We start from the raw sequence: 14,832 nt of genomic DNA, 5'->3' as shown, positions 1-14,832 counted from the left end.
GTCTAAGAACTATAACTGCTAATGCACTTCAAGATCCGACTTAGCAATCGTAATCTTTCAAAATCCATTTTCAACTCTGACCCAGTCAGTGACGCATCCTTTAGATAAGTGATCATATACTCTTCTGTTCTCAAGATATCAGCTAGACAAATACATGGAACAATGTCATACTTATTGTCCAACAGATTGTTTCCCGATTTCTGATTAGTCTGACATAGAACATAGCTGAACACATGAATTTAGTTCTGACCGGGCCCGACACATAAGTCAAAACAGAGTCATCGAGGGGCCCAAGATATCGCTTTTAATCCTCTTAGGATAAAAGGAGCAGATAAACTTCGACATTATATCGCTTTTAATCATGCACAACGACACGTTTTATAACATCAAGTTACTGATGCATTTTCGTGCCATCAATGTACAACCAACTCAAAGTCAACAACTCATGTATCTTGGTTTGAAGATTATATGATATTATCGTCTCACAATTACTCGTGATAAATTCCATGAAGTAATTCAAGTGAGTGCGGGTTGAATCCAATACTTAAATCTTATTTCAGAAGTACTCATGAATGGTGTAGCAAACTTTTGCTATGCCTAACTCCTTAGACAATCTACAAGCCAACTCTTGACAGTCTTCTTTCATACTTACTTCCAACGTATGATCGACTATGGATAGTTTGAATAATAATAATAATCATAATTTTATTATTCTGGAAGTCAAAACATGCAAAGTGAAACAATAGTAAATAATTGGCACAAGACAGTAACTTTACTTATAAATAAAACTCCTTTTATTCATCCATCAAATGTCAATTACAATTTAGCTATTACAAGTTTCGATTTATCTAATTACTAAAACTAATATCGTCCTTTAGCCCAATGCTCCCCGCATGTTGCAAGTGCTTAACCCAAGTCAGTCCCTTTGTAAGAGGATCTGCTAGGTTGCCCTCCGACGATATCCCCTTTACCACGAGGTGCCCTTCTTCTACTTGATGTCTTATGAAGTGGTACTTTATGTCGATATGCCTAGATCTACCATGATCTCTTGGTTCCTTGGATTAGGCAACCGCCCCTTCATTATCGTAGAAAATCTCCATAGGCTCCTTTATGGATGGAATGACTCCAAGATTTCCAATGAAGTTTTTCAACCATGTTGCCTGGAACTTTTCCAAGTCATTGCTCCTCCATTCAGGGTAAACACCCAGCCCGACTGAGAGCGGAAATTATCTTTGTCGGTTTGAAAGCTGGTGTCTCTATACCCTGTCACTCTCAAGTCATCACTCCCACCGAGGGTAAGAACCCAGTCCTTAGTCTTCCTCGGGTACTTAAGAATTTTCTTAACTGCAATCCAATGAGCTTTACCAGGATTCCCTTGATATCTACTATGCTCAAAGCAAAGCCCACATCAGGGCGAGTACAAGTCATAGCATACATGATCGAGCCAACTGCGGAAGCATATGGTATTCGACTCATCTATGTTATCTCAGCCTCTGTACTCGGACTCTGAGTCTTACTCAGCTTGGTATTGCTTAGGATAGGTAGGTTACCTTTCCTGGAGTTCTCCATGCTGAAACGCTTCAACACCTTGTCCAAGTAGGTACTTTGACTAAGTCCTATTAGCCTTTTACTCCTGTCTCTCAATATCCTTATCCCTAGGATATAGGCAGCTTCTCCGAGATCCTTCATAGCGAAACACTTCCCAAGCCAGGACTTAACTTCCTGCAAGGTTGGGATGTCGTTTCCTATGAACAGTATGTCATCTACATACAATACTAGAAAGCTCACTATACTCCCACTAGCTTTGACATATACATAGGACTCATCCTCGCTTCTCAAAAATCCAAACTCTTTGACTTTCTCATCAAAACAAAGATTCCATCTGCGAGATGCTTCTTTTAATCCATAAATGGATTTCTCAAGCTTACACACTCTATTAGGGTACTCTGCATTGAAAAAACCCTCTGGCTGACTCATGTAAACATCTTCAGCCAACTTTCCATTAAGGAAAGCGGTTTTGACATCCATTTTCCATATTTCATAATCATGAAAGGCAGCTATGGCTAACATAACCCTTATAGATTTAATATTCGCTACTGGTGAGAATGTCTCATCATAGTCAACTCCCGGAGTTTGAGTAAAGCCCTTCGTAACCAGTTACGCCTTATATGTGTGTACTTTCCCATCCATGTCGGTCTTCTTCTTGAAGATCCATTTGCACCCGACTGTCTTACGACCCGGTATATTGTCAACCAAGTTCCAAACTTTATTGTCATACATGGACTGAATCTCGTTGTCCATAGCCTTTTTCCATTTTGCAGACTCGGGGCCTGCCATGGCTTCCTTGTAGTTGTTAGGTTCATCCAAATTTACCAGTGTGTTATCACTGATAAATGTATCACCTTCAGTAGTTGTTCGGTTCTAACTCTACTGGAACGCCTCAGATGTAAGGACTCGTCAATTGGATCAGCCGGAGTTTCCTCCTCAGGTTGATTGCTAGTGTTTGAGGTTCCTTCAACGCTTGACTCTTGAAGCTCTTCAAGGTCAATTTGCCTCCCACTGTTTCCTTGGCCTATGAGTTCTCTCTATCGAAAGACTCCTCTCCTCGCAATGAAGAAAACATTGTCACTCGGTCTGTAGAAGAGATATCCAAAGGATTTCTGTGGGTAGCCGATGAAAATACATCGCTCACTCCGAGGTTCGAGCTTGTCGTGAGTTTCTTTTCTCACAAAATCCTCGCAACCCCAAACTTTGATGTGGTCTAAAGTGGAAACTTTCCTTGTCCATATCTTGTGAGGTGTTTTGGAAATCTTTTTGGTAGGGACTAGATTAAGGATATGGGCGACAGTCTCTAAGGCATACCCCCATAATGAGATAGGGAATAAAGCTCAACTCATCATGGAACGAACCATGTCTACCAAGGTTCTATTGCACCTCTCAGCCACACCATTAAGTTGTGGTGTCCTAGGTGGTGTCAATTGTGATACAATTCCACATTCCTTAAGATAGTCAAGGAACTCGATATCAAGATACTCTCCTCCTCGATCGGATCGCATCATCTTTATCTTCCTGCCCAATTGATTCTCCACTTCTTGCTTAAACTCTTTGAACTATTCAAAAGTTTATGATTTATGGTTGATTAAGTAAATATACCCATATCTACTATAATCGTCCGTAAAAGTCACATAGAAGTGGTTAGCATCCCTTGTGGCGGTTTTGAATGGTCCACTACATCAGTGTGTATGAGATCCAATGGACCTTCACCCCTTTCACAAGTACCAGTGAAGGGTGACTTGGTCATCTTTCCAAGTAAATAAGATTCGCAAGTGTCATCCGAATTTAAGTCGAATGACTCCAAAACTCCATTCTTTTGGAGTTGGGATGTGCGCTTCTTGGTGACATGTCCAAGATGGCAACGCCACAAGCATGCTTTATCAAAATCATTGGAAGAATCAATATTCAACACATTATTTCCTAAGTTATCTACAACCATCACAGTTTCATATATACCATTGCAAGGTAATGCTTCAAAATAAAATACACCATTACAATAAGCATAAATACCACCATTTTCATTATTAAAAGAAAAGGTAAAACCTTGTTTATACAAAATGTGAAAGGAAATAACATTTCTCGCCATATCGGCTGAGTAACAACAATTATTCAAATCTAAATTAAAACCATTACTAAGCAATAAAGAATAAACTCCAATCTTGGTCACAGGCGACACTTTCCTATTTCCCATGATTAAGTTTATATTCCCGTGCTCCACATCCCTACTTCTTTTTAGTCCCTGCAAATCAAAACAAATGTGAATACCACAACCTGTATCAAGGACCTAAGAATTAGCATGTGATGAGTTATTATATTGAATAGTGTAAATACCTGCAAAGGAGCGCTTGATCTTGCCATCTTTTATGTCCTACAAGTACTTGGGGCAGCTTCGTTTCTAGTGCCCTTTATCATGACAGTGGAAGCACTATGCTTTCTTCAGATTGGAAGAGGGATTAACAGAACCAGCTTTGGTCCCACTAGCAGAGGATCCATCAAGAGACTTTCCCTTGCGGCTCTTGTAGCAAGCCTTCTTCTTCTTTCCCTTCCCATGTCCGATTGTCAGAACAGGGGCAGATGTAGTAGTAGGAGTAGAAACAACCGATTTGCCTTTCAGGTTGCTTTCTGCAGTCCTAAGAAGGCCTTGAAGCTTGCTAAGAGTGACCTCCTCTTTGTTCATATGATAAGTCATACGAAACTGATCATAACAAGAAGGTAATGAGTGTAGAATAATATCTATGGCCAACTATTCATCAAAATTGACATTCAGTTTAAGCAAGCGGTCCACAAATCTCTGCATCTTTTGCAAGTGGGCCGTGATGGGTTCACCATCCTTCATTTTGGTTGTGATCATGGAGGAAATGATCTCATACCTCTCCTGCCGAGCACTTTGATGGTATCTTTCCATCAAATCGTGATACATTTCATATGGGTAGTAGTCCTCATAGCACTTTTGCAGCTCAACAATCATGGTTGCAATCATTAGACACGATACCTTTGTCGCATCCCTCTCATGAGTAGTGTGTTCAGCGATTTGTTTAGGAGTAGCAGTGGTGACATCAACCTCCTTGAGCTCTGTATCAAGGACATATTCTTTGTCCTCATAGCGAATAGCTATCCTGATGTTTCAAATCCAATCATTGAAATTCGAGCCATCGAAAATGACCCTCCTACATAAGTTCATGAGGGAGAAAGAGCCTGAAGGGATTGGGTTGGAAGCATTGTTTGGGATAGAAATCTGTAAAAGAAGAAGAACAAAGTTTTGATTAGATGATAATCCTTAATATTACACCCAATATGAAATATTAAGGCTAGGACCCAACACAATATTCTACAATTGCGAAGAGGGATGTCGTAATCCAATTGTAAAATATTTGAAGGTAGGTAAATGACGATTTACCAATTTCCACCATGAAAAACGAAATAGATTATTAAGTTTTAATTGGATTTGAAATTCCTAGATCTTTGAGATTCATTGAACTTTTCAATTGCATGTTTAAATCTCGATTATACCCTTCAAGTTTGTGACTGGGATGCCGAGGATCACAAACAAGGAGTGAATGTCACACCCCCAAACCAGACGACGGAAACGTCCGGGGGTGGAGGACTTCATTTGTAGTATCACAACACATGCATTATAGTAATCAGAGTACAAACAATCACTATATTTAAAAAGTATAAGTATTTACATATATTTCATCATTATATACTGAAATCAAATAGTTATACAAAAGAAGAAGACAAATATAAATAGCTCCATCTTCTCGAAAGCTCGGGGTGTACCTGTCTACTGGTTCCCTGAGAATACAAGTAATTTGAAAAGAGAGTATCAACATAAAGTTGAGTGAGTGCATAAGTATTTATGTTTGAAAGAATGTTTTCTGTATCTTGAATGAGTAAACTGTTCCAGAAAATCCTATATTTTCTGCTGTATATGAAATGTAGTTTTAGTAACATGAAACTGTTCTATTTGTTACCCAGTGTTCTGTATTTGTAATCCTTTTGTAAACTTGTATCCGAGAATGTGCTTGATTTTATCAACCGTTACTGTAAAATGTAATATAATATTGTAATCTGTATCTTGTAAACTAGTACTTTTGAAAATGTACAAAAGTTTAGTTAATTATACACTAAAGTATTGTTAATAACTTTATATGAGTTACTATAACCATACTGACTAGATGGCCTGACCCAACGCTATGAATGCGCTGAAAGCTGTTGATAATAATTTGTCACTCACAGGCGTGTATGTCTGACTGTAGCTAGCAGTCCGAGTGCGGGGTTGTCAATCTCAATATAGATCTATACACACATTGTTTCGATCCCCGACTGGAGATTCTGGTTATAATGTCAGGACTTTAACTATGTTGTTTAAAATGAATTAAACAACTTGTACTACTTGACTCATAAAAGCATATAAACGTTACTTGTATAATAGTTATGAAAACCCAATCATTCTGAAATAAATGATTGATAGTATGTTCTTGAATTAGTATCCTTAACATGTATTTGAAAGAATGTATACCCTTGAATAGTTTTGAATCAAACCTTTGTTCTTGTAAAAAAAACAATATACTTTAGTATACTTGAATCGTGAATTAATGTTCTGTGAACCATAAATTATACCTATTATAATTTATATGTACTTTCTGTATTGATACTGAGTATTCATGAATGGAACCCCTTGCTCAACATGTTACAAAGGGTAATTGAAATTTAATGAACTAACTTTTATACTTGTATACATATACAAATATATATATAAGTAAAATTTAAATGACACTCGGACAAATAAGTGATACTTGTAATCCCACATCCAAACAAGGAAAATGAACCAAAGTGGGTTATCAGTCCTAAGCCTTTTAAATCTTATTTATATAAATATATATATATATATACTAGTATGATTTTTGGGAGAAATATAAGTTTATAAAAACATTTAAAAGAAGTTTAATATTTTGAAATATATTTTGATTACTTGATGTCATTCTCAGACAATCATTGAAAAACCATTTGAATTTTCGATAACGAAATCCATTTTGATAAGATATTTAAAACCATTTGTTTATAAAACAAAATATTTGTGTTAGACTTGTATTCCCCCTCCCCCCCCTGAAAACAGTAAAAACTATGAAAATACGGGGGTATGAACTCACCTGTTGTAAGTTATTCAAATGTAAGATCGGTGTAGGATGCTAAGTGTCAAGTGAAGTCTTGAACACAACGGATCCTATTAAACATATAATGATACATATAATTAGTGTATATAACAACTAATTATGATAGGAAACCACTTTAAGGACTAGGAAACACTTGAATTTAAGTGTTACAATTACATGTGATTTCTCTAAAGGGGTTTACGGCCACACAAAGGTGTTCACGGCCATGGAGTTTACGGCCAATGGTGTTCACGACCAAAGAAGATCTTGAGGAGGGTTTACGGCCAAGGGAGATGCTCATGGCTGTAAACTCTTATGTTCTTGGGAAATAGTTGTTTTCAAGGTGTATGTTATGAGCTTCTATAGAATAACTAGTATACGGACGGATACTTACATTTTGAAGCTTGAATGAGGTGTTCACGGTTTAAAGAACTAGTGTGTGTTCTTGGTGTTCTTGAAGATCTATCTAAAAGAGATGATTTCATGGATGAAATCATAGGGTTTCACTAGATTAAGCAAGGTATCAACTAATAAATGGGAGAAACACTTACTTATTTGAAGAACAAGGTGTAAATCTTGATGATAGTTGAGAGAAAATCGAGTTTCTTGGGTTGAAAGTGTGAGAAATGGTGAAAAATGAAGGAAATCTATATATATATGTGCAAGGGTTTACGACCGAGGGGTTTACGGTCCGAAGTCGGCAAGTCGTTTATGTAACGCCCGTAGATCCGGGCAAGTCAATTTAGAGACAATGAGCATCAAAAATGAGTTTTTGATGGAAGATTATTTAGAAGGATTAATCTTAACCAAGTGGTAGTATATGTTCCAAGGGTTCCGTACATATAAAGAACGCCGAAATCCGAGTTATAACGAAGAAGTTATGGCTCGTCGAAGTTTCGTGGCAAAACCGGCACGACACCGGGAGACGTAAATAGTGAATTTACGATAGAGCGAATTTTGGCCCTAGTGATCTAAACAAAAGTTGTAGTGTACGTTAAACCGAGAACATACAAAAAAGAACGCCCAAATCTGACTTCGTATGAGGAAGTTATGAATTTTCTAAGATTTGGCATAGCAGTGCACGACCCGAAACTCGAATTTTAGTTTGAGCGGTTTTTGGCTTACGCGACCTAAATGAGAGTTGAAGATCTCATTAATAGGAACTCAACGGTAAAAAGACAGACGAAAACGGAGTCTGTATGAAGGGGATACGAATTTTTCGCGGTCATTTAACAGTCTAATTTCCTCCTACAGTTAAATTTAAGATCGGTCAAGAATTAGCCGATGGAGTCTAAATGAAAGTTGTAGATCTTGTTTTTACCTACGCGTGGAAAAAAAGAACGTCGAAAACGGAGCTCGTACGCGAAAGTTACGGGGTTTAGAAGTCGGCAGGGTGTTGCTGCAAAAGGGGTGACGTGGCTGAATATGGGCCAAGGCTTTCTCCCCAAGAAAAGCCATCAGGTGATGACACATGGCACTGAGTCGGCGAGACAGTGAACCAACTCGGCGAGTCCATCAGGAAATCAGCCTATAAATAGAGGTGTCGGGTTCCTTCATTTCCCACACATCTCCCCTTCAACTCTCTCTCTACACTCTCTCTCTCTCTAAGGGTTCCTAACCCCCCCTCCCCCCCTAAGCCTAGGTAAACCCCCTAGCACCCGAAGGAAGCCCCGAGGCTCCCGGAGTCCCGAGAAAAGAGCCTTTCGGCTCGGGAACGCTGCTCCAGCGAAGCCCGGTTTTGCGAAAAACCCGCTGTAAGTGAGCTATGCATACCCTATCTTTAGTATAGCTTATGTTTTAATATAGTAACATTATTAGGACCTTAAAATAATATTATTTGGGCTATTATTATGAGTTATATAGAGTGTTGTTTAAACGCTTATATAATAATAATAATAGCTAGACTATTAATTAGTCGCGGTTAACGTTAGACTAAACCCTAGTGGTATTGATACTAGGTTTTGTCAAGGCAAAATTGTTTTGAGATAACGAAGTGCTGTCCGAGTACCGAGTCACCACCTAATCAAGTGAGTACATAGTCCCTTTCATGAACATGATTTTAATACAAGTATTGATTGAAGTATTAATTATATGTTTATGTGCGAGTTAAATAATGTTGCCTGAAATACGTGTTAAAGAACGTACCTGATTATATATGATGATTTAGGATAAAGAGTAAACCTAAATTAATTATGAGGAATATTGGGTAGTATTTTCTTACGAGTACGAGTGAGGTATACTCAGAGAATAGAACTTTAGTATATGTCATTGATCCGGGAGCATGGATTAAACATAGTCATTGTCCCTAGTCCGAGAGTATGGATTGGACATAGTCAATCGTCCTTAGTCCGGGAGTATGGATTAAGACATAGTCAGTCGTCCTCAGTCCGGGAGTATGGATAGGACATAGTCATTCGTCGTTAATCCGGGAGAATGGATTTACACATAGACACTTGTCCCTAATCCGAGAGTATGGAATGGGCACAATTATTGATCCGAGAGCATGGATTAGATCCGAGAGTATGGATTAAGTAAGAGGTAAAATTTAAGGTCCGGGAGTATGGATAGTCTCGTTGTGAGGATTAACGGGGTGGGGTAAGAGTTGTTGTTATATATATGGCAAAATTGTATATTTTGGTGAGTTCTAAATTGTATATATGATATGACATTGTGGGATTGAAATCCTTATGTACTCACCGGGTTTCCCAACCTGACCCACTCAATCTTATTTGAATCACAGGTGCCGATACGAAGTTACATTACACTGAGAGATTAAAGAGGTGTAGATAACTAGTGATAATGAATGTAAGTTCTGTTTATGCTTATGTTTCTGTATTGACGATGACATCCCAATGTTTTAAAATGAATAAAAATACATTTCTTCGGAAATGCTTTGATAACGTATTTATCATGTTTTTCTGGGAACAAATTCCGCAACATTTTTATTAAAAGAGGTACTCTGATTTTTATAAAGCATAAACAAAATCGGTCTTTTCTAACCGTGAAAATGGGTATGTCACAGTTTACGGCTGCAAGGAGTTTACGGTCCTAGGAGTGTACGGCCGTAAACTCCTTGTGGTCCGAAGTGTTTGTGGTCCGAAGCGAATGAATTAGATGCGAAGTTTCTCGGTTTTCAAGCCTTTTCCCTCCAAATTCAATTGTAGATATTATAAGGATTTTAGCAAATAAAGGTTATTACTATAATCCAAATAAAACCCAAACAATAAGAAGGAATTTAGTAAACTCTTTCCACGTCCCGAAATTAAAGTTTTAAGCAATTAAGCAATTACAAACAACTAAGCAAAAAGATGAGGATATTTTAGTTTCATTTGATCCTTGCGTTCCCAAGTGAATTCAGGTCCCCGTTTGGCATTCCAGCGAACCTTCACTATAGGAATACGGCTTTGCTTTGTTTGCTTGACCTCTCGGTCCATGATCTCTACTGGTTCTTCCACGAAGTTGAAGCTCTCGTCAATCTCGATTTCGTCGAGTGGGATAACAAGAGTCTTGTCGGACAGACACTTTTTCAAGTTCGAGACGTGGAAAATAGGATGTATGTTACTTAGTTCTTGAGGTAGTCAGAGTTTATAAGCTACGGGACCGATTCTAGAAAGAATCTCGAATGGTCTTATGTACCATGGATTCAACTTGTCACGCTTTCCAAAGCGTATCATGCCCTTCCAGGGTGAGACCTTCAACATGAAGCGATCACCAACCTGGAACTCCAAAGGTTTTCTTCTTTTGTCAGCATAGCTTTTCTGTCTATCTCTGGAAGCTTTAAGTCGCTCCCGGATTTGTATGATTTTCTCTGCGGTTTCGCGAATGATTTCCGGACCAGTGAGAGTACTGTCAGGGACTTGACTTCTAGCTAGCTGCGTGTCACCCACTTCAGCCCAGCACAGAGGTGATCTGCACTTGCGGCCATAGAGAGCTTTGAAAGGAGCTGTAACATCCGGATTTTCAGGGATATCATTGTGTATGTTAATCTTGAGATTGAAGGATAGACTCGACGAGTTAAGGGACCAACTCGCCAAGTAGAGTCGAGTTGCTCGCGTGGATTTAATGAATGGAGTCGACGAGTCAGAGGAGTGACTCGCTGAGTAGGTGTTGGGCAGAGAAACCCTAATTTCCTGGGTTTGGGACCTATTTAAAGGCACTTATGGCCTCCTATTGCGGCCACACCTTCCAGAGAGCAACCCTAAAGAGCCTTGAGCGTGTAAAGTGAGAGAGAAAGGTATTTTGAGCAATTTGGTGTGATTTTGCAAGAAAGAAGAAGGTTCAAGCTAAAAGGGAGGGCCAGAGAAGATTGTGGATCCGAGTTATTTAAGCAAGGAGATTCAGTTGGAGGTATCAATTCGAAACCTTTCTTCCTTATTGTGTAGATCTCATCTCTTGAGGATTAGGGCTTGAAATACCTTCTTGATGGGTTTTGAGTGTATCAAACCCCTTTCTGTGGGCTTGTATTATAGATCTGGACCTTGTTAGGTCCAGAGAGTCCGAAAGTGTGAAGCCATAGTTGTGCAACCATAGAGCTTTGAAGCTAGGAAGCATTAATGGAGTTTTAATGGTATATAAAGCAATATACACCATGCATGGACACCAAGATCGAAGCTTTACATGTCTATTGAGCCTTGAGAGGACAGATATAGTGTTTGGAGTGTTAGATCTGTTTTGAATCGTCTGAATGAGCTTTGGGTTTGAATGAACTCGCCGAGTCAATGATCCGACTCGACGAGTTGATTAGGGTTTGTCCCATAGAGATGAATCATGCGATCACTCGGCGAGTTGGGAGTCAACTCGATGAGCTGACTCAATCTTCACGAGACTTCTGTGGAAAACGATGGGACTCGACGAGTCACAAGGGTGCACTCGGCGAGTCAGGTCAAATATGGACTGTTGACTCGAGTCTGACTTCTGTTGACTTTAGGGTTTAGTCAACATGAGTAATGGAGACCATGTATGGGTAAAATGGTCTTTTATCCACTTCAAGAGTTAGACAGAGAAAGAGGGTATCCTTTGGAATAGGCGAGTATTAATAGAGCATTAATTAGAGATATTTATCCTATGTGATAGGCGGAGGCTAATTCGAGATTTCCGAGTACGAGACTGTTATTTGTTGGCTTGCCAGGTGAGTATTCTCACTATAGTTTACCTAGAGTGGTAACTATGTGTGACCAGAGGGTCTTATGTGCTTGCTTGAGTTATGCATTTTCTATGTGATATATGTATTGTATGTTATGTTATGTGATACCTAGACCGGACCGAAGGGTCCAACGGATATCGAGACCAGAGGGTTCTCACCAGATCGGACCAGAGGGTCCAACGATTCATGAGACCGGAAGGTCCTCACTAGACCGGGCCAGAGGGTCCAACGAGCAGTGAGACCGGAAGGGTTTTCATCTAGATCGGACCGGAGGGTCCAACGATTCATGGTACTGGAGGGTCCCACTGAGACACATGGGCTGGAGGGCCCTACAGAGTTATAGCCTCGAGTGGATAGTATGTGTATGTGGTATTTTGGTGAACTCGCTAAGCTTCGTGCTTACCGTGTTATGGGTTATGTGTTTCAGGTTTCTCAGGATCGCAGGAAGGCACCAGCTTGATTGTACATACTAGTGAAAGAGTTATGTTTTGAGGATCTTGGAGTTGAATCAAACAATTATGGAGTTGTGATTTGTAAAGTAAATAAATGAGATTTTCATGAAATATATTATGAGAATTATGCGATTTTAAATGAAAATTTTGGTTGAAATTTTACGGTGTTACAAGTTGGTATCAGAGCCTTGGTTTGAGGGATTCGGATGCACCTCCGGGTGTGTTTGAAGTCAAACTGAGGATTCGGATGCACCTCCGGGTGTGATTGTACGTGTTCAGGAAGGGATGAGTGTCCCCACTAAAGGTGACCGTTGTTCGAAGACCTTGTGATGGTTAGGAATTCTTCAAGGTTGTAATGGTAAGTTCAAGGTGATTGGCTCGTAAGGGTAGTTTCAGCGGTTGAGAATTTATGGTTCAATGTATGGGTTGTTATATGTAGGGGTGTTGATCGGGTAAAATTTTCGGGTATCGGGTAATTCGGGTCGGGTAATTCGGGTTTTTCATATAAAAAAAATTACCCGTTACCCTACCCAAATTAAATTCGGGTAATTCGGGTAATGGGTCGGGTAAGGGTAATTCGGGTATTACCCGATTTTTTAAAATTTTTTTTTTAATTGCACCTAAAAATAAATGTAATGAAATAAATATGTCATGCTAAACTTTGAACATTGAGATTTTTTACTCAATAATATTTGAGATATCAAGTATAGGGAAAAAGATTGAGGTTATAGGGAAAAAGATTTATTTGAATTTATTTGAATTTCCCATTGTACCCTTCATTGATTGAAACAAATCAAATAATGATTCCAGATTTCAAACAATAGTAACTGTAAAATAAAAGAAATCGGTGGATGACAAAAATATCTTACATTTAAAACAAGGATTCATATCAAAAAACAAAAAACAAGGAAGTTGCATAAGAGAAAAGGGAGAAACATTCCATTCATCCCAACTACAAATACCCATTTTGCCCCTGCACTTAATCCATGTGTATGTTAATTCATCCCTTTAGTTGGATTGATAAAGAGATGCTCAAATACTCTGTCATTCCTAAACTTCCATAACCCTCATATTAAATCCATGTGGAACTTCAAGATCAACTGAATATAAATCCCGTTGTATGCTCTGATAGGAACTTCATTGCATCATGTTAAGGGAGGACTGGAATTCACAGAGGAGTGCATATCAAACTTACTCATTCGTCAATCCTTCTTCTAAAGGACACAATTTCCAGCCATAATTGTTTGTATTGTTTACTCTTTTAGCTATACTACACTTTTTGTTAATCTACAATTCATATAGCCCTCGGTATTTTTGTTTCAATGTTACATAAGACAAGGAAGTTACATACCAGATTTCAGATAGAAACAAAAACAAAACAAAAACACGAGCCAGATTTCAGATAAACAAAAACAAATCAAAAAATGATTCCAGAAATCGGTGGTTATCACTTACATTCAAGCCAAGTGATTTGATCTCGATTCCAGACTGACGAGGATACCGCGAGCTGCGAGGCTGTGACCGGTGAGGCGGCGACGGGGACGACCGGCTGGAGTAGTGGAGTTGATCTCGATGACCGGCGACGAGACTCGATCGGTGAACACAGAATGAAATCGACCGAGGGTTTTTTAGGAGAAAATAGAACGACGGAGGTAGGGAGCTGGGAATGGCCGAATGGGATTTGGACTTTGGATGAACACGGAATGAAATAATGAATCACCGATAATAATAAAAGATATTGGGCCATTATTTGTTCAATAAATTTTCTGGTAATCGGGTATACCCGAAACCCAAAATATTTACCCTTTACCAGACCCCAAAAAAAACCGGGTTACCCAAATACCCGAAAAAGGTTACCCGATACCCGATTTACCCGATACCCGAAAAAATCGGGCGGGTAATTCGGGTAACGGGTATTTTTGACAGGGCTAGTTATATGCACTTTGGGAAGGATAGAAGTTGATTGGGTAACCAACTTTAGGGTCAGTATGTGTATTCTTGCATGGGTTTTGAGCAATATAGGAAAGAGTTTCGGACGGTCGTCAATGTGTTCTAAGTCATTGACGATTCCTCTATGTCCCAATCGGGAGTCGGGGTACTCCGAAGTTGCGAGTTGTGTGAGAGGAGGATCAGTTGTAAGATTCTAAAGGGATGTGTGTCTATATGTGAGTATGACGTTGTAAGTAAGAGATCAGTGTCTGAGGCAAGACATCGTGAGGTCCTGTGATGGTGTACCGAGGCATCCGAGTATAATGCCCTGAATTTCAAATTATTTTGAGCATTGAGTTATGAGATGGCGAGTGGTGTATCAGGTGTCTTCGATTCCAGTGGGAGCCCTTTCAGCGAATTGACATCAAGCGGGTTCATCTGAGAATGGGAATTGCAGCAAGAAAAAGTGTTTGTCCCGACGGTGGTCGTCAGGAGTAGTGATGCTAGCCTGGGTGGGTGGGTGTACCTATCTACATTGGGCCACGAAGCGTGAGTTAATCAACACAGTGAAGTAATGACCTGAGGAGGAGATTGTGGG

General features: G+C 39.3%; 1 long non-coding RNA gene across 1 annotated transcript; it reads right to left on the bottom strand.

Annotated features, from left to right (window-relative positions):
* Positions 1 to 13,116: 13,116 nt before the first annotated feature.
* Positions 13,117 to 14,013, bottom strand: LOC145133410 (uncharacterized). The gene is made up of 2 exons (XR_013718577.1): positions 13,761 to 14,013; positions 13,117 to 13,466 (listed from the first exon to the last, which is right to left on the bottom strand). It is a non-coding gene; the product is annotated as an uncharacterized LOC145133410 (long non-coding RNA).
* Positions 14,014 to 14,832: the final 819 nt, after the last annotated feature.

The sequence above is a fragment of the Lactuca virosa genome, chromosome 8 (assembly GCF_052849685.1).
Source record: "Lactuca virosa cultivar CGN04683 chromosome 8, Lactuca_virosa_CGN04683_v6, whole genome shotgun sequence".
Taxonomy (NCBI): domain Eukaryota; kingdom Viridiplantae; phylum Streptophyta; class Magnoliopsida; order Asterales; family Asteraceae; genus Lactuca; species Lactuca virosa.
Note: the sequence above shows the minus strand (reverse complement) of the source record. Positions and strands in the feature narration are given on the sequence as shown.